At 47.9% G+C, this 19,189-nt stretch overlaps 1 protein-coding gene across 2 annotated transcripts in view; it reads left to right on the forward strand.

The window, feature by feature from the left end:
* LOC149353663 (LIM domain only protein 3) overlaps positions 1-19,189 on the forward strand; it is a 170,277-nt gene that overhangs the window by 95,795 nt on the left and 55,293 nt on the right. The window lies entirely within an intron of this gene.

Here is a 19,189-nt window from a genome sequence, read left to right on the forward strand (position 1 = left end):
AGCCGTACTTTTAACCCGACTTGCACGCATCTGGGCAATCTTACTCGCGTTGCGCGCGAACTGCAACGACTCCGCAATCGCCCATTTCCTTCTGCGAAGTCGTGCGGCGCCGATCGGGGAGGGACCGCGTGGTCGCGTCATCGCAGCGCGGCGCATCGGCGATTGTTTGCATTCTTAAAGCGATTACGGCAGTCGGGAAGGGCCCGCTCTCGAACCAGGCAGAGAGGGGCGGCAGTCCTCTTTGCTCGATCGCTCTGCCGGTTCGCCCCAATGGCGGGGGAGGGGAGGAGGATGAACAAAAAACACCCGGGCGAGCCGAGGAGGGAAGCGTGGCGTGCGGTTCCCTTCGAAACCCTTAATCTAATCGAGCATCGATTGCAAATCGATATGGCCGCCGCCACGAGCCGTGTGTGGCATGCTGGCTTGGCGCCGGGAAGCGTGCGTGCAACGCACGCGGCGCGCTTGTTGGCGTCGCGAACCGAGTCGGGGACCAGACCATCGCAGGGGGGCTTCCGTGATCTCGCTGTAGATGGCAGCACGGAAGAGCGCGCCCGCGACGACGTCAACGACGTGGGCTGCGCCGCAGCGCCGACGCTGATCCGCGTGTTTACGTTGCTTCTTCGGTCGGCTTTGGCGGCTATACGGTGCGTTTTCTGTAAAACTGGGCAGTTGAACGAGGTTTCAGACATTCAGGCGGCTTTACGTGGGGCTGTCACCTTTGTGCAGTGCGGCGCTGGTATGCGCCAAGCAACGTGGGATCCTGGTTGTACTACTTCGACGTTGTCGGTTTGGTGTTGTTTTCGCTTTTTCAACTCAGCATTGTTTCGAGAGAGAGAGAGAAGAAACAAAGAATGGTCACGGTGTTATTAATCTCATGCATGTCGACAGCAGCGTCCCGCAGAAAAGTCTGAACTCATGCTGACTGCCGCGCTACCGATGTCTCAGTGATCGCGCTGAAAAGTAGGTAGGCGCAGATGTCCCTTAAATTTGTACAAACTCATCGCGTGCTCCGCTTTAATTGCTGTCGTGAAAAAAAAAAATGGAGGGATATGATCCAGTTGATCTCTGAAGTCACATTATCTGACCAGGTAGTGTTTTTGAGGGTAAGGAGTTTTTTTTCGGTCCCTGACTAAACCAACTCTAAAGCTTTGGTATAATTATTTCCTGCTTTGGTTTTTCACTCCACTCATGTGTTGCAATATCGGTACCTATGGTTGAACAGCCAACGTTTTCAAGGTGTAGCTATGGCTAGCGTTAAATGACATTTTACGGAACGCGCTCGGCCGTTAACTTGGCTCGCTTAGCAAATGAATTGTGCAGTTCCACTCCAAGCGAGATTACTTTTTGCGGATGGCCACGTTTTCATATTTTGTCAGACCGCCCATGAAAAGGATAATGTTGAAGATGTCTTCTCCTGCCCCTTCTGGTTGCATGTTCCGGTAAATATATATATATATATATATATATATATATATATATATATATATATATATATATATATATATATATATATATATTCAGGTGTAACGTCAAAACAGCGCTACAAGGCACACCATGTGCACTGAAGCAATCTGAGGTACCGAGGTGGTGTCACTGATATTGAGATCAGGTAGGTGAGGCACGTCTTCTTAAAAATGACCGTTACATGTGTGGGTTAGTCATTGAAGTGTCGCCCACGAACGACTGTTTGGTATTACTTACGTTATGCGGGCAAAGTAAAATTGTGTAAGGAACTGCATGCGGCAGAATTTAATATAAACTTTGCAAGTAAAATGGCGAAATGGAAAAAAAGAATGCAAACATTGCCGGTAGTCATACGGACGTTAGACCTTATTTCACATACTGTTAAACCAAGTAAAGTGACTGGTGGGTAAAAAAAAAAGACAAAGAAGCGAGAGCTGAAATCTCCAACGTCACAAACAATGGTGTCATCGCCTTCCCCCTCCCCTGATGTTATGAGGAGAAGCCTGAAGTTCGTCACGACTTTAACCGGCGCTTACGACGTCGCTTTAAACGCTAGACTTAGAAGATTCCAACATTCGAATCCTTCTATCTCGTCGAATTCTCAAAAAAGCGTTTCAGCTTCCTTTTAAAGGAGGAGCAAGAAAAGCTTTAAGATTAGCTTGATATATAGTAAGCTCTGAAGCTAAGATCAGGTGATGATTGGGGATAAACAGATGGTAATGTGCGCTAGACAGAAGAAGGTTATTTGTGGAGTCGCGAACTCGTGACGGCACTTGTTTATACAGTTCAGGGCGATCTTCAGGGTTCGATCCCCAGTGCCACCGGGTACCCATTGGTTTTCAATGGGTTTGCGTTTAGGGAGTTTTAACGTCCCAAAAGCAATTCAGGCTATGGAGGGACGCCGTAGTGAAGGGCTCCGGAAATTTCGACCACCTGGGGTTCTTAGACGTGCACTGGCATCGTACAGTACATGGGCCTCTATGTTTTCAATGGGTACAGGCTTTCCCCTGGCCTGGTGCTCGGCTTCTGTGCGTTGAAATGCATGGAAGATGGGTCTTGGATCCCATCTTGCGTAGACAAAAATGCCTTGTGGCATGGCGCCGTTTGGCCAGAGCTGTGTTTGCGTCATTAGAATTCATCATAATCAGTCGAGGGCGTTCCTTATCGATTATCCTGTACTTCGTGTCCAACGCAAAACAACGTTGAGCTTGAAAATAGTTGTTTTCGAAAAATTAAACCTCTGCACGTCAGCGTCTCCTCCTTGCCGTTTTACAGAAGCTTTTCCGCAAGGGAGTTAACAAATAAAAAAATGACTGAACGTTGACGTGCCGTGCCCTCTGTAGTATATATAACTGGCCCGTTTTTAGATATTGGTTGCATATGGCAAGCTGAGAGGAAAAAAATCATTTTGCGCGCTGCCATCTTAGGTGATGGATGATGAACGTTGCTGCTGGGCACGTGTAACGGGATTTAATTCTCTATGGGGCATGCAACCCGCGATTGTCTGGTCGACAAGGAATTTGCATTTATGCGCAATAGTAAAAGTTGCATTTCGGTTTTTGCTGCTCCCACTTGCAGTGATGGGAATGCTGCGCCAATTGCGCCAATCTGCGCCATTTCGATAAAGCTGCTACATGCTGCTCCAAAAAGGGGCCTTTTTGCAAAATTGCGCCAAAGCTGCGCCAAAACGAGCCGTCGCCAACGTCAGGTACTGCCCTGTGAGGGAACTATGCTTGCGACTGTTGTCCGCCATTGAAGTCTGAGAGTAGCCGGTAAAATCCAATACGATCCAGTTCTCAGTCTTCGTCTAGAGTGCTCCGCATGGTGTGCTCCGTCTACTTCGTCTCTGATGGGAGAGTGTGACTGAGTGAGGGTGTCGTGAACGCGTCACGCTTCTCACCGCGTCCGAGCTCCGAGCGTTTCCGGTGGGCCGGCACCGGAGGCGAGTAGTTGGTGGAGTGGGCCGTGGCTAGGCCTTGGCGCGTCGGTGCGCGCTCTTGCACTTTCCTGCCGCTCGTTCGCCTCGACTGCGTGGTTTCAGCGGTTTCAGCGGCGTTGTGGCGGCGTCACGATGGCGCTCTCGAAACTGAAAGGTAAGCTTTTTCTCGTTTTTTGCGCCTTTTAGTTTATTCAAATGAGTCTTTCTGGACATAAGAGCTGATGAGTCAGTGTGGCGGGGTTCAAATTTAGAAACTGAACATGACTTAACAGTAGCAAATTGAGCGAATGGCGGTGGATGCATGTTTCAGGACCGTGGTAGTTTGAGCCTGCAAGAGAGGGTGCTGTTAATTCCCGGTTTGTTTACTTTTTATGAAAGAGTACTTGTAGTTTTGTGGCGTTCGTCTTACGCTAGTATCAGCTTCGAAAGCCCTGGAGCACGTGGCGTGCTGGGCAGCCGTGTAACGTCGCTCAGTAATTTCATATTGCCATCCGCAGTTCTACGAATTCCGTGGTTGAAATAAAGCTACAGTGACGTCCGGGCTGCCCATAACAACCTTGCGGCACGAAATGCATAAAACTCGCCGGCGACCGGGCCATTCACGCGCTCCTTTATTCACTCGGCATGCGAGGTCGCTTGGTAGTTTCGGATTGTCCGGCTGCGGAGCCTACGGAATGCGTTTTCCTGACATCACTTGGCTGATTGAAAGACGTCCTTAAAGCGGTGCCTTTGCAGCTTGAGCTGAAAGTGTTATATGGATATGAGCACTGAACTCATGCTAAGGAGTTTTATGTAGCGGCTTCTGAAATAAAGTGTATACCGCGGACGTATATGACGCCGTACATTTCTCACGGAGTTGGTGGGCCTTCTGGCCTTCGTGCTCGTGTTGCTGCCGTAATTAAAAAAACTTCCGAGGCGAAAATGAAAGAAAGTTCCACGGAATGCGGTATTTTGCGGCCTTCCGGCTATACGATGAAGCAACAAGCGTCTTCTGGCGCGCCCGCTACGTTCGTACGATTTTGGCGCTGCGCTGACGGCCCTGTCTGTTGTCGAAGCTTGGCAGGCTTCGCGAATTTACGGCGGAAGCTTTCAAAAAGTAAGGGGAAACAAGATCGTTTTTCAGGGCAGCAATTAACGGGCGGGTAAGGGATACGTGGGAGAAAGCCTCCACCCTTCCTCGGCGGTCGAGGACTGCATGATAGCGCGATCGCGCGCTCAAAGCAGGTGCGCTCTTTGTCGGCGAAAGTGGTACTGCTTTTATAATTACACGTGTCCGGTTTTTAGAATGGAGCTTGCTCTGCCAAACATCTAGACAGAAGCCTTCAATACTTTGCAATTAGTGAGCTGCAAATTTTTGGCACTTTGCTTATTCTGGATTTATCACAAACTGCTCTTTTGTTTTTACGTGTTCAAATTAACGTTTATCCAAATTAACGTTTATTCATCAATTTAGTGCAGGAAAGATTGCCGGTATGTGCAGCTCAGGTGCTCTGAAAGCCCTGAAAAAGCTACTTTTGCAGCTATTAGTGCAACAGCTACAACCTAAGGACGCTGCAGTGAAGGGGTCTGGAAATTTCGACCACCTAGGTATCTTTAACGTGCACTGACATCGCACGGCCCTCTGGAATTTTGCCTCCATTGAAATTTTGTTAAAGTTAATTTTTAATATTCAGTTCTGTATCGAGGAACGTGTTTCTATAACTTGTACTGCCACGTTTGAATGAAGTGTATAATTGTTAACCATGACTGTTGTGGGAAAAGAACCGTAGTGTTTCCTGGGTCTTTATTTTTTTTTTAGAATATGTTTAAGCACTCTACAATTATTCTCTAATTTACAGGATCATATTGCTTGCATAACAGCTTTTTATTTCATCAAACTAACATTATTATTTATCGTTTGCAGGACGCAACAGCAAATTTAACTCTGGCATATTGAAAGATGTCGACTGCAATGGAGATTGCTTCGAGGTGTGGTGCAGACCAGGAAAAAGGGAAGAAAATGCTTATTGCATTATTTGTAACCAGACAATCAACTGCTCACAGCATGGTGTCACAGCAGTGAAACGGCATTCACAGAGTAAAAAGCACTTGGAGCTGACCAGCAAGCTTCGGGGCCCTGACGGGAGGCTGAAGAGGCCAGCTGCTGTTCAAGCATCGTTGGATTTTTCATCGACAGGCACGATGACCCATGCAGACCGTGTCACAGCTAGCGAAGCACTTTTTGTTTTGGCATTGACGATAAAAGGTCTCCCATACTCATGGGCGGATACGGCTACACCCCTTCATCGCTTGATGTTTCCCGACTCAAAGGTGGCTAAAGACTTCTCCTGTAGTAGGAAAAAAGTGTCTTACGTTGTGTCAGATGGGCTTGGGCCTTATTTCAAGGGACTTGTGCATGAGGAACTGAATCGTCCTGGTGTGTTTTACAGTATCAGTGTAGATGAAACACCACTGCCAGAACAGCGGTGCCAGCAGTTTGATGTTCTCGTGCGCTACTTTTCTGGTGCTGAAAAAGGAGTAGTGGTCGAGCACCTGCAGTCGTTTCGTTTGGGGAGGGCAACGGCTGATATCCTTTTGAAATGTGTAAATGAAGCCACTGAAAATATTCCTCGAGCAGGGTTTTTTTCATTTTTCAGTGATGGTCCAAATGTAATGAAGTGTTTAAAGAAAAAATTGACCCAGGAAAACGGCCCCTTAATGGAAATCGGAGAGTGCTCGCTGCACAAGGTGCACAACGCGTTTTCATGTGCTCTTGATTCATTTGGTAGTGAAGTTGAAACTGTAGTCAGTGACGTGTATTACTTTTTCAAGACATCTTCGGTGCAAAGTGCCCAGCTCCAAGAAAAACAAGAGGCTCTTGGATTGCCTGAAACTGTGTTTTTGCGTCATGTCAACTGTCGCTGGTTGTCTCTTGTACCAGCCGTGGAAAGACTAGTCGAGCAGTTTTCTGCCCTAAAGAGCATCCTAGACTCCCAGAAACCAGTGCGTGCTGCAGGTAGCATGAGGGCGAGACTAAACAGAAACCTGAATGACAAAAGTTTCTACGCAAAGGCTCTGTTTGTGAAGAATGCAGGTGACCTAGTTGTGGGATTTCTGACGCTGTTTCAAAAGAGTGAACCTTTGCTGCATGTTCTTTATGATGAAATGGTGATGATGTTGAAGAAAATTTTGGGCAGATTTCTGAGGCCTCAGGTGTTCATGTTGAAACAGGGACATGAGCTCGCTTCCATTGATGTCGAAAGTTCGCAGAATTGGAAGGAAAGCATAGTAGTTGGGGCAGATACTGAGGAAGCTATGAAATCTTGGTCTGCTTCAGAGAAAGCTGAATTTCGACTAGGAGCTAGGTCATTTTACATAGCGTGCTCAAAGTACCTTCTGACAAGGCTTCCTCTTCAGAATTTGACACTTCAGCACCTCAGGTGCTTGCACCCAAACACCCACTCCCAGGAGTCTTCAGCAGAATCGTTCAGATATCTTGCAAAATGTGCGCCTCAAGTGATACAACCTAGCCAAGTTTCATCTCTCCTTGATGAGGTGACACTCTTAAGCTCTGAAGCGCTGAATGTGGGCACTGATGGGCCACTTGACAAATACTGGCATAATATATTTATCATCAAGGGCGCTCAAGGTGAGAGAAAATATCCGCTTTTGACTAAGCTTGTCAAGGCCCTTCTTTCGCTTCCGCATGGGAACGCTGATGTTGAGCGAGGCTTCAGCCAGAATACAAGGGTTTTGAATGAGAGGTCGAACCTTTGTCTGGCAAGCGTGAATGGTATTCGCCAGATTATGTCATTTGCCAGAAGGTACAACAGTGACCCATGCCAGCTTTCAATTTGTCCAAATGTCATTAGGGCCGTTCGAGGCGCATCGAAACGGTATGCAGAGCGCATTGCCTGCGAACAAGAGAAGTCGAAAAGGCCACGTGCAGGTGCGGATCCAGTGCTAGCAAGTGCCAGCTTGTCTAAAGCACAAGCGAAACAGAAGGTAGATGAAGCGCAGCACATGTTCAGAAATGCTGAATTGCTGATTGAGCGGGGCATGAAGCTGAAGAACTTCAGTGACATTGCGAGTGGCCAGGCAATATTGAGCCAAGCTAGGGAAAAAATGAATGATAGTGTCTCTCATCTGGCTGCCTTTAATAAGGGCTCAAAGAAAGGAACATAGGCCTGTCCATCTGATATCAGTATTTTTAAAGCACATGCCTAATTCCCTTTCATTTCTCTTGATTCTTGTGCGAAGGGTTGTCATACATGCTTACTGCAATCCAAGATGGTCAGTTCCTTTTTTTCTCGAAAGCAGGTTTAGTTCAGTGGCTGCTCCTGTTTACACTCATAATTTATTTTAATATTTTGAGTACTTCGGTCTCAGTTCTTTGTTGCTGGTGAAGACAATGTTTCTTTGTCTTGCGGTACAATTACCATGGTAATGATTACCAGTGCTAGTCAATATACACTTTGTGTGTTTCTGTATTGCATTGCATTGATGTATGCTGTTACAAATAAACTATAAATTTGTCTTCTAAGCTTTTTTTTTCGGAAATGCCGGCTCTTGCTACAAAACAAGTGACGCTTGCTACAAAGCGAATATTTTCCTGCTACAAGGCCTGCTACAAAATGGTTTTGGCCATTCCCATCACTGCACTTGTCTCACCCGTCCGCTCCATTGTGCACCCTTGTGAGCCCTGGGCTCTTCCCTCTGCCGGTGGCCCCATCGGTCTCATCAGCGACCTATTATTTGTGTCCTTTGCCCCGTGGTTTATCGCAAGAGGGAAGCCGAGGTGATTTTTGCTAAAGGTGAAGGAAAACAAAAATAAATCTCACGAGGTACGGCACCAGCGACGAATAGAACGAAATTATTTTCAGCTGGCGACTAAAATATTAAAGCCAGATGCGGAAAGAAACCGGATGTCGGGCGATATGTCACGCATTGCGGTTTTCGCGGACCTTTTTGCTACGGTGCCGCTGCCGAGGTGGCTGTCTGGCCTAGTCAGGCAGTGTTGGCAGCTTTATGGCAGGGAGGCCGTCAACATTGTCAGGTAGGTAGGTAGTATAGTGTACTAGAAAGTATTCTAGTTCACTATAGTAGGTGGGTAGGTAGGTGGTAGTGTTATGTGTTAAGAAGCGAGACCTGGCCCGTGCCGCTAAACTATGACGGGTATTTTGTTGGGTGTCGATAACAAAAGTAATTTTGAGTTGAAGAACAATGACTCGTTCAGGACGCGGTTCGGATGGCCTCGCGTATACGATCGCTGTCGGGGCTTTCCGCAGATGCACGCTGACGCCTCCCCCCCCCCCCCCCCCCCCCCCCCCACTTGTGGTGGTCCCGCTACCCTTGGGTGGTCTCGCACGTGTTCGACCGTGGCACCATTCCAGACTGGGAAAACGGCGTTCATTCGTCCCGGCCGATTGATTGCCTTGGGGAGCACGAGGACTGCAGCGCAGTGCACGCGTCGGGATCGTCGCGTCTGCAGCCGCCACCCGTTTACACGCCCCGTGCTTGTTGGCGGCTGCGTAAAGCGGCTCGCTGCTTCACTTTATTAATGCGAAAGCATTATCAGGCTACGTCGCGGGGTTGTGCCACCAAAATGTGTCCGCGAAACGTGGCCGCAGAACGTGTCACCAAAACGTGTCCGCATCAGTTGTGACGTTCTCACAAGAGGTAGCATCAAACGTGTGGTTGTAATCGAAAAAAAAAAATATGTCGATAGGATGATTAGTGAATTAATTAAAGCCAAAAGTGTCGAAATAGCGCGGACGTCGATATTGGGAGGGGATGGGAAAATAGCCGTGGACGGCAAAATAGTGCAAAATAGGCAAAGGAGTGAAAATAAAATTTGCACTGAATTGAAATGTATTTGATTAGTGATAATTAATGGAACAAAAAGTTTCATTGACATAGAGTAATTAGTTAATTAGGCTGGACGGGGATATAGTAAGTGGACGGGAAAGCAACAACGGCGCCAAGTTGCAAAAACCAGAATGGTTGATTGAGATAAACGAAGGTATAATTAGAGCAAATAAATCGATATTTAATTAAAGCATAGGATAATTACGCCAATTCAGTAGTTACATTAATGAACGAACAAAAATAAAATTATAAATAGAGCCAAAGAGGCGACGAGTGCCGATGAGGCGTCAGTGCTTTCGCATTCTGCCAGTGCGGGTCGCCGCAGTGAACTCTAATTTTTCCCATTTGCATGGCGCCCTGTGACCCCACTTGATGATGGCCGCCGCGATGGCTCAGTGGTTACGGCGCTCGGCTGCTGACCCAAAAGACGCGGGTTCGATCCCGGCCGCGGCGGCTGGAATTTCTTTGGAGGAGAAATTCTATAGGCCCGTGTACTGTGCGATGTCAGTGCACGTTAAAGAACCCCAGGTGGTCTAAATTTCCGGAGCCCTCCACTACGGCGTCTCTCATAGCCTTAGTCGCTTTGGGACGTTAAACCCCATAAACCAACCAACCAACTTGATGATGGCGCCACCAGCGATTCGATGCACCCGTGCAAGTCGTGCGGACTTCGACTTAGTGAAACGTGCACCATCTTTTGAGTTTAATGTCAGCTCTTCGCTATGCAATCTATTTCGAAACTGGGGGAATGTTGGTGCAAGGAACGTCGTAAATTGTCGCCAGAGCGGAGTTTCACGCTTCATCGTAATTAATGATACGAAAGGCTAGGAATTATAAAAAAAAATATTGCGGCGAAAATGATGGACGGGTTGGCATCGGGAAATCCAGTGAGGAGCAGAAATAAGGTGCGTGCCACTCAGGTGGTAGACGGCATGGTAGTTCAGGCGCAGAATTAAGGACGTCTGTAGCCTAATTACTTTGCATGGAAATGCCTTCTGCGTCACAGCTGTCCTGCACATATAATTCTAGAACGCAGATGAAAGTCTAGAGGGGACCAACCTGAACGAGTGTCAACCGCCTAGAAACACGGAGGGTGGAATCAATGCGAATTAGCCGATCATTGTGGGCTTAAAAGCTTGGATGAAGATACCCTACCGCACTTCATTTCGCATGGATGATGTACAAAATATATGGGCATTGCCTGGCTCCTTGGTCATCTGTGCCTCAGCGTGTCATACAGAGCAGTTTTTCGTTTGCACCAGGCAAGATTTGTTGGCTTTGTATATGTGGCTGATGCGAAACCGATCACCTTCATAATGAGCTTGACTATACTGAATATACCAGGCAATAGTAGTAATTCAGCACATAGGTGACGTGTTCTTGAAACCCGCTTTCATGAAAAGGCGCTGTTACTCTTCACGCAGTGTTGTCGTCGCCCGTAATCTAGCCATCATTCTTCGCATTATGGTTAGAGGGCACTGTGAGTTTCACAGTAGATTTGTCTAATTTCACTTGAATCACTTAGCTGTCAAATTTGGGCTGTCATGTCATTAATGCTGTCGACGAAGCAACCTGCGATCTTCATAAGTAGGCTCCTCGCGCGCGCGCGCGTGTGTGTGTGTGTGTGTGTGTGTGTGTGTGTGTGTGTGTGTGTGTGTGTGTGTGTGTGTGTGTGTGTGTGTGTGTGTGTGTGTGTGTGTGTGTGTGTGTGTGTGTGTGTGTGTGTGTGTGTGTGTGTGTGTGTGTGTGTGTGTGTGTGTGTGTGTGTGTGTGTGTGTGTGTGTGTGTGTGTGTGTGTGTTGTCATGACGTCGCAGTTTAAGCAGTGCGATTGTTGTTTACGCACGGCGACTCGCATTCGACGGAAAGGTAAGACAGACGACGTGAGACAACCTAAAAACAGTGACAGAGATAAGGAAAATCACTGTCAAGACTCCCCTTCTCTCCCGTCCCTCGGATGCTGCAGACCTTCTTTCCTGTGCATTTTTTCCCCTTTCAGTTCTCCTCTCGTCACCTTCTGAAATTGAGGTCGAGGACGCGGATTCCTTGCAGCGCTTATATACACGGTCGTTGAGGGCAGCCGAGGGGGAAAAAAAGGAACAGGGCGGGAATAAAAAAGAACGGCGCCGAAAAAAAAAGAGGCGCGTGGTGTGAGAAGAGGAGCGAGTTGAAGGAAATTAGGGATGAGGCAATCGCATCCCGCACGTGACCGTAACAAACGCTTTGCGAAGGAAGAAAAAGGGAAACGGGCTGGCTGCCTGTGCAATTGCTGCGCGTCCACTAGACGCGATGCCGGCGAAGTGATAGCACGCAAAGAAGAAGCGAGAGAACGAGTGGCGAGAAAGAAAAAAAAATGGAGGAGGTACTGAAAGGAAAGGAATGAGACCTCAGCCCTCCTTACCAATTCGAGGGTTGAGAACGCCGAGGCAGAAAACAAGAGCGCGCGTTTCCGCGCTATAAAAGGTTGTCGTCACCGTTCCACTTCTTCTCTCTCCCTCGCTTATTGCGGGAGTTTTCCTTTTTTCTGCGTTTCCCCTCTTTGTGTTCCGTTTTCTTTCCTTCTTCCTTCCTCAGCCCGGTACGGATGGATGCTTCGCATAGCGCGAATCGTCGATGAGTGTGTGCGTACCCAACAGCCGTCGTCTGACTCGTTTCTGTCGTCGTCTGCTTGTGCTGGCCTGCTGCGCCTATTACCATCGCACCCCCCCCTCCAGTCTTTTTTCCCACCGCCGTGGCTGGTGTTTGTCTCATTTTCTCGCGGCGGTGTTTCATTTTTATTTCTTCTTCTTTTTCGTTCTGTAGATCCTTTTCTACTTGTCCGAGTTTTGTTTTGCTTTCCCCGTTTTCTCGCCGCCAGGTTTTGCGTTGTTTTTTTGTTAGTTTTTATGACTTCTCGTTTTAGACCAGACATACTCGGGAAGAAGAAAAAAAGTAAACACGCAGAGAAGTCAATTCGCTTCTCTCCCCGCCACTAGAGGGGGAATTGAACAAAGCAGGAGGGGAGCCAGCGCGCGATGGATAAAAATCTTGTTAAAAGGAACATCATGAACAAGGACGAAAATTGACGAAGGAATGGAAGAAGGATGGGGGGGAGGGAGAGAATATATATAGCTGGGAAAGGAGCAACCAGCGGCGAGAAAGAAAGCAGCAGATACATGGAATGAACGTAGCGTAAGCAAGGACGAGCTATATAGTGCGTCTCCCCCCCATCCCCCCTCTTATTTTTTTTTTTTTCGTCTTTCGTCTATCCCCATCCGCGGGATGGCGCGAGAGGGGAAGGAACAAGTTCGGTTCGTTTCCCTTGGAAGACGTCATTTTCTCTCCTCCTCGCTTCCGTTTTCTTTCTTTCGCGTTTTGCTTTCCTCCCTCTCTCTTCACCTCTGATTCTCCGTGGCCGATTTGTTTCTTCTTATTTTTATGGCGTTTGGGTCTCCTTTCTTGTTCTTGCTCAGGGTGGGCTGCTGCTTCTTTCGCGAGCTCTGTCGTTTGCTTTCTGTCGTCGTCTTGTTTGCAGAGAGAGAGCAGCGGTGGCGGGAGTCCCCATTTCGTTACCTCCTCTCCTTCCCTCCTTGGTCTCTCGCCTCCCTCCTCAAGAGGTCGTCCGAGAATGTGTATTTCATTTCGCACGGCTCTCGTTTTGTTTATTATTTTCTTGCGTTGCCGCGTTCTCTGTGTAGCGCGTTTATTATCTCCTCTCCCCCCTCCCCGCCTCCTTCCTTTAGTCGTCGCGATGGCAGGTTTGTCTTTTCCTTAGCGGTTTTCTCGTTTTCGGCCTACGCGCCTTGTTTGTTCGCTGGTTATTACATTGTGCGCGTGTATGTGCGCGCCGCTCAGTGCGTTCGTGGTGGGCCGGCGGGCTCCATCGGCACGTCATAATAAGGATGCCATTGAAAAAACAGGGCGAGGAAGGGGGGCGGCCGGGGAGGAGATTGGGGTGCCGCGAAAAAAGAAGCAAAACGTTCAAGAGCGCGGAGGTGGAGGAGGAGAAAGGAAGTGCGGGGCGAAACCAGAGTGTACAACCAGGGCGAAAATAACGCGTTCACGGTGCGGAGAATAATAACTGTACGAGAGGAGAGAAGGAAATAAAAGCATAGAAAGAAAGCAAGACTCGGATGTTTGGCGAAGGAAAAATGGCTGTCGGGCACTGGCTTCGGTGGCGAACGCGGATATATACGCGTAAAAATGGACGTCTTATCGTTCTCTCTCTCTCTCTCTTCTTTTTCGTGTCTATGTTTCGATTGATCCTGCGGGGAGATTTTGTGTGAATGGCTCTCTGATTGCGCAAACATAGTTCACGCCTGTCCGCAGATGAACATCGTTCGTTGCCCCCCCCCCCTCTCTTTTTTTTTTATCTTCGGGCTTAGTGATTTTGTAACTGTGTTTCCTTGTCCCTCCCTATATTCAAGGCGTGCCGTTTCGCAACGCGAATTCTTGCATTTCTCGTCGCGTCTTAGCAATATCAGCTTTATTCCGCAGACTAACCTTAGCTCAGCCCGACGCTGGCGGTCAAATACGCTTCAGAGGAAACATCCTGAGTTCGCCACGACATCTTCCCAGATCATGATTCTACTCACCTCTGAAACTCTTATCCGGTGGCTGTGTCTGGTGTATACGCTTCGGTGTGTTGGTGACAGCGGTAGAGTGAGCAGCAATATTAGTCATAGTGCAGCCAGTTACGACCGCTGTGATTGTTTTTTCTTTTTGTCTACAGTAACTGCGGCGGTTGTCCCAGATTCGTGTCGCGCACGTTTCCTGGTGGGCCGTGTAGCGCATGCATTCCTCTTGCCAGTTGAGCCGCTTGGCATAGTGCGTAAACGGCGGGCCTTTTGTCTTGAGACGAAAGAGGAAGCTGCGAGGATGTATTTAACCGGGCCTGTGCTGAGGAGGTTGCGTTGGTATTAATAAGTCTAGCCGCGGCTGTGAAGGCGGCCTCTTTCCACTGTGCTCACCAGAGCGCGTCCGCCACAACGGAGCCCTTCCATCTGTGGCCCAACGTAATGGGCCGTCGACTAGAGCATTGATTCCTTTGTGCCGTGTACTCGTGACCCGTTCTGCGTCTCGGACTCCTCTGCCTGAGTGCCTGTGAATGTGCTGCCGCTTGTTACGAGGGCGTATAGCGATAACCGCAACCTGGACGCTCTGTCAAAGCGTTAATAGCGCAGAGTTATAGTTGAAGAAGCGCAAGGAATAACACTCGCAGCGCGGGACCGCCTATACGTGCACAGACGCCGAACTTTTTCAAGGGTATCCTTCTACCGCCACCGCACGCACACGCATACACGCAAAAAAAAAACAAAAAAAACGAAAGAATAATGGAAGAGTTTTTACGTCCCCTCACATTGAAAAAGTTCGCACAGGTATCTCTAGGTCCATTGGTATCATGTATAAATTAAAGGACCTTTTGCCTATGTGGCTAAAGAAACAACTATACTACACACTGGTACATTCGCGTTTCCATTATTGTCTTCTTGTTTGGGGCACAGCACCTAAAACAAGCATAGAAAACATATACTTATTACAAAAGAAATTTCTGCGACTAATGGATAATGCACCATACCTTAGCCACACTGCCCCATTGTTTAGGAAACACCAATTGCTTACACTGTGGAATGTTATAAACAAAAAGATAGCGTTAGCCACTTACCAACAAATGCATTCTGATCCTGCCGCCTTTTGTCATAAGTATCTCACGAAACCACACAGCTACAACATACGGCACATAAGTTATAATAAGGAAAAAATACGTACTAACTACGGCGCCCAGAAACTTAGCTACAGAATTTCCAGTTTTTTAAACGATCACCATCCTGCTGTAAACATTATTCAAGAAAGCAAATCATTGAAAGCTTTCAAAAATTGCATCACCATGTATCTGTTGTCACTCCAGGCATAACCACTTTTTTTTTATTCTGTTGTCTCATAGTATTTCTCCAGCTGTAGATAAATGTTCAAGATGAAATTACTGCAGTTCACTGTTAACCAATCCTTTCTGTATTTCCATTTCGTTTTTGTGTCTATTTTACTCTCTGAATGTCTTGTGCTCTCGAATGGGAGCAAGAAGGGCGCGGACTCTTTGTCAGGCATCCTTTTGCCTTTTAGTCTGCGCCCTAGGCAACTGTACCATTGAGTTGTCTAAATAAACACTTTGACACTTTGAGTTTGCCGCTTGCAGCGCGTCCAGGGCAAAGTTACGAGCATTGAGCGATATTAGCGCCTCAAAAAAAAAAAAAAAACTTTCTTCCGCTCTCAAAAGAGCCGTTATTGCGTTTGATATCGCGTGCATCATGAATGTCACGCTACAGGCTTAATTTTTCGGGCCGTAGTGCAATATTTCTGAGCGTTCAAACTTAAACCAACCGTGAGCTTCTGTCCAATAGCGTTGCATTTCCGACAAAAAGGCGCATCTTCACGGTCTTCGTAGCAGCCGAATCGATAAACAGCTGCAAAGGCGCGTTGTCATTTAGGCTTCGTGATTTCAGGGAGATGCGAGAGCCTGAAACATACGTACAGGCGCGGACAAAAGTAAACGGAGCACGCAACTGTCTTCGAATATTTTTCTCGCGTCACTTAATTGAAATTTCCAGCAGCGATACGCGCATACTGGTAGAGGAGGTTGGTGGGCTACCTTGTAGACAGACAACGCTTCTTCATTACCAATGGAGAAAGCGTGAGTGCACTTCGAACGCAGTAGCGTGCACCGTTTACTTATGGCCGCGCCTGTACGTAGAGAACTCGTGTACGTTAAGCTGCAACTCTAAACGATTCTTCTGCCGACTTATAGTCTGTGTGGGCATGATGTCACCTGAGGTTTAGTTTTGGAGAAATCCCGTGAAGCCCATTGCCGTCGTGGGGAGGTGACCGTGGCGAGTGAAGAAGCGCGGAAAGAGTGTAAGGAAGCAGTGGGAATGTGTTAGACGTGCCGAGCGTCCATGGGCTGTTAGCTATAAAGTATAAGCAGTAAGCGGTGAAAGATGGGCCAGTATGTTTCACTATAATTACTGTGTAATTACCTAGAGTCGCGCGTTTGCTTTCCTGGGGCCACTCGCACCCCTATTGGTCAAACACGATCACATGGCTGAAAAACATCCATGAATTGCAGAGAAGCCAACTCCTTTGTTTCGTTTAGAACCAGACCCTTGCTGACAATAAGTTCGTACACCTATGTTCTCCTGCTTTGCGTAATTTTTTTTTTGTTGTCCCAGAGAACATGTTCGCTGGAAAGGATATTTTCGTATCAGTAAAACGCGCAATTTTATCAAAAGTGTTCGCTAACTGTTAAACGAAAAATGTTTGTGATTAGTAGCGTTTGCAACAGATGGCGCCACCCATCCACATAGCGAGTGTTTTGTTCGTAACTCATTGAGGTAAACCTCGGTGCAGCCGACGCATTACGAGCAAGCTGTGACATTCAGTGCTACAGTAATTTCCCTAAAATTAAGACATTTCGGCAGCCAGAAAGAGCGTAGGTTAAAAGGACCAGCCACTGAATTTTGAGCATCCGATTGTTTTCGGCGCAACGAAAAGTTCGACTCAGCAACAGTTTTTGTTATAAACGCTGTATAGAAGACATTTATCGAAAATTTTTCAGGTCAGTGCCTGCACCCGTTTTTATGTACCCGGATGCTGCAAACCATGATCAGCGAGAGCGATGGCGATTGCACGTCGGCAAAATTGGTGTACCGAAAACTAACAGAAATATCACCCGCCAGGCAATAATTCGATATTTTGAGTATAGAGTAGCGCCTTTTTCAGTTTCCGCTCTCAGTGCTGTAACGGCACAGCGATGGACGCCTCGTCGGCGAAAGCTTTAGCGGACCGTGGTTACTGCTTCATCCAAGAGATGTATAACACTGTGGCGGCATCTAGTGACAGAAGCAAAAAGCACGTTATCGGCGATGCGAAGGGGCACTGGCTTTCGCTGACAAGGGCACTGAAGAGAGCATAAACTGTGTTAAGGCATGAGAAACACTCCTGATAGAATTCTTTTGTGTGTTTATTTGCCTATGACCTCCATCGTGCTGTTTCGGTTTTAACAGGCGAAACCGGAACATCACGTCAAAGGTCCCTAGGTCACGCGAGGCATGAAAGAACGGCGATATAATCGCTGTTTCGTCGCTTCAATTCACTACAACGCTGAAGCCATCCTGCCTGAAGAGCGAATGAAGAAGCAGCGATTATATTGCAGTTTTTTCATGCTTCAGGTGACTAATACCGTCCCTAGATTCCACAGTGTTATTAAAACCGAAAGCGAGACAGCATGAGAGAAAAATTGAATTATAAATTATTTAGTGGTCTTAGGCGAATACCACGTAGGAACCCATGTATAGTAAAGACTTACGCATCATTACAAATAAGAAAGCACGCAACGAAAAGTGAGGTGTCTGTACTCCTTGAGGGATATTTTATCGAGAGATGTGGTCACATGGTAGGATACACCGATATGGCAGGGTTTCACCGCATGATGGCACTTCAGTGCACTTCAGTTTGTTTTATGCTGTTTTATGCTATTTTCAGTGCTAAATAAAAAATTACAAATCTTCGTTTCTTGGATATTGTAGGGTTCAACCCTTACAGCGAGTCAAGATCTTTTCGTTTCCACCATAATCTCATGGCTGGTTTTGGTCAGTGGCCGGTCTATTTAAAGTTTAAAGTTTTAATTGATAGCTTCAGTATAGGGCACGCACAAGCTTTGCTTATCCACCGGTAGGCGTTGCAGTGCACTGCCATACGTCTTGCCAACTGTAGTTTTAGCTGAGCGTGTAGCTGAACGTGGAAAGCCCGGCGCCCGAGAAGCGTAACACCAAGCGGCGTCATGTATAGCAATGACTCAAAACACTTCAGCGCTGGGCTGCGGAAACCTTTTCCTCATTTACTGATGGCGGTAGTGAGTGCATTAGCAGTCTTTGTTTTTGTGTTTTTTCCTGAAGGATTAAAATAGTGCAAGCAAATGAAAAAGCGAAGCCCGGCACATAGTCAGAAAACCTCTGCCCCCCCCCCCCCCCCCCCCCCTTCCCGCCCGGCTCGTTTCTAGAAAATCGACACTTTATTTGAAAAGGAACGGCTAGTTGTACGTATGGGTCAGAATGTGTGAATACGCAGCGAATGCAGCCACTTAGAGAGAGCTATAGATCAAAGAATGCATCGGCGACTCTGAATTTGGTCTGAAGCAGTATCTGGTCAGCTGCCATGATGCCAGTGGTCTCTACACAAGCTCCGTAAAGGCCATAACGCACACAACACCGCGTTGCGTGAACACGTAGGACGAAAGGCTCGCGCTTGCGTTTTGCGCACTGCGTACGAAGAGCTTTTCGGACGCGCTGCTAAAACTGTCTTGGGGGATGAACGAACTTTTAGGCGCAGTGGAGCCATTTGCGTGACGTCGCTATTCGCTGTTACAACAGAAATCACCAGCTCCTAGAGAAAGAGGGGAAGACGGGTCTCCGGCAGCCGCTACTTTCCACCGACTGCCTCGGCCTTGAAGACAGCTGTCAGAGAAATGTCTTCCTCATTTTCTAACACACAACCGTCATCTGCGCATGCTTGTCGGCCACTCTCGTCGTTTTTCTAATGACCAAACCGCGCCCATCTCAGGGCAGTACAGTGAGAGAGAAAGAGGACGAGCACGTGGTTTCCTCCCCATCCTTACGATCCCATGGTTCTTGCGCGCGAGTGCTGCCTTCGCTGACGCCAGTGGTGTGTTGTGCTATAGGGCTGGGAAATAGAGAGCGCGTATCCGACAGGGCCCGTCTGTCGGCAGGCGAGCGCTTCCTTCTTGGCACAGTACAGTGCGGCGGAATGGCCTTTTCGTGTTCTCCAAAAGCCCGCGGACTCCGGAAGAAATTATCCACGCCAGCGCGCGCGCGCGCCTCATCTCCTACCCCCCTCCGGCTTCGACTTGAGCGCGCTCTCCTTTCGAGCCCCATCGTCGGTTTCCCGAACA

Source organism: Amblyomma mixtum, chromosome 3, assembly GCF_055824585.1.
Source record: "Amblyomma mixtum isolate Tamu chromosome 3, ASM5582458v1, whole genome shotgun sequence".
In the NCBI taxonomy this organism is placed as follows: domain Eukaryota; kingdom Metazoa; phylum Arthropoda; class Arachnida; order Ixodida; family Ixodidae; genus Amblyomma; species Amblyomma mixtum.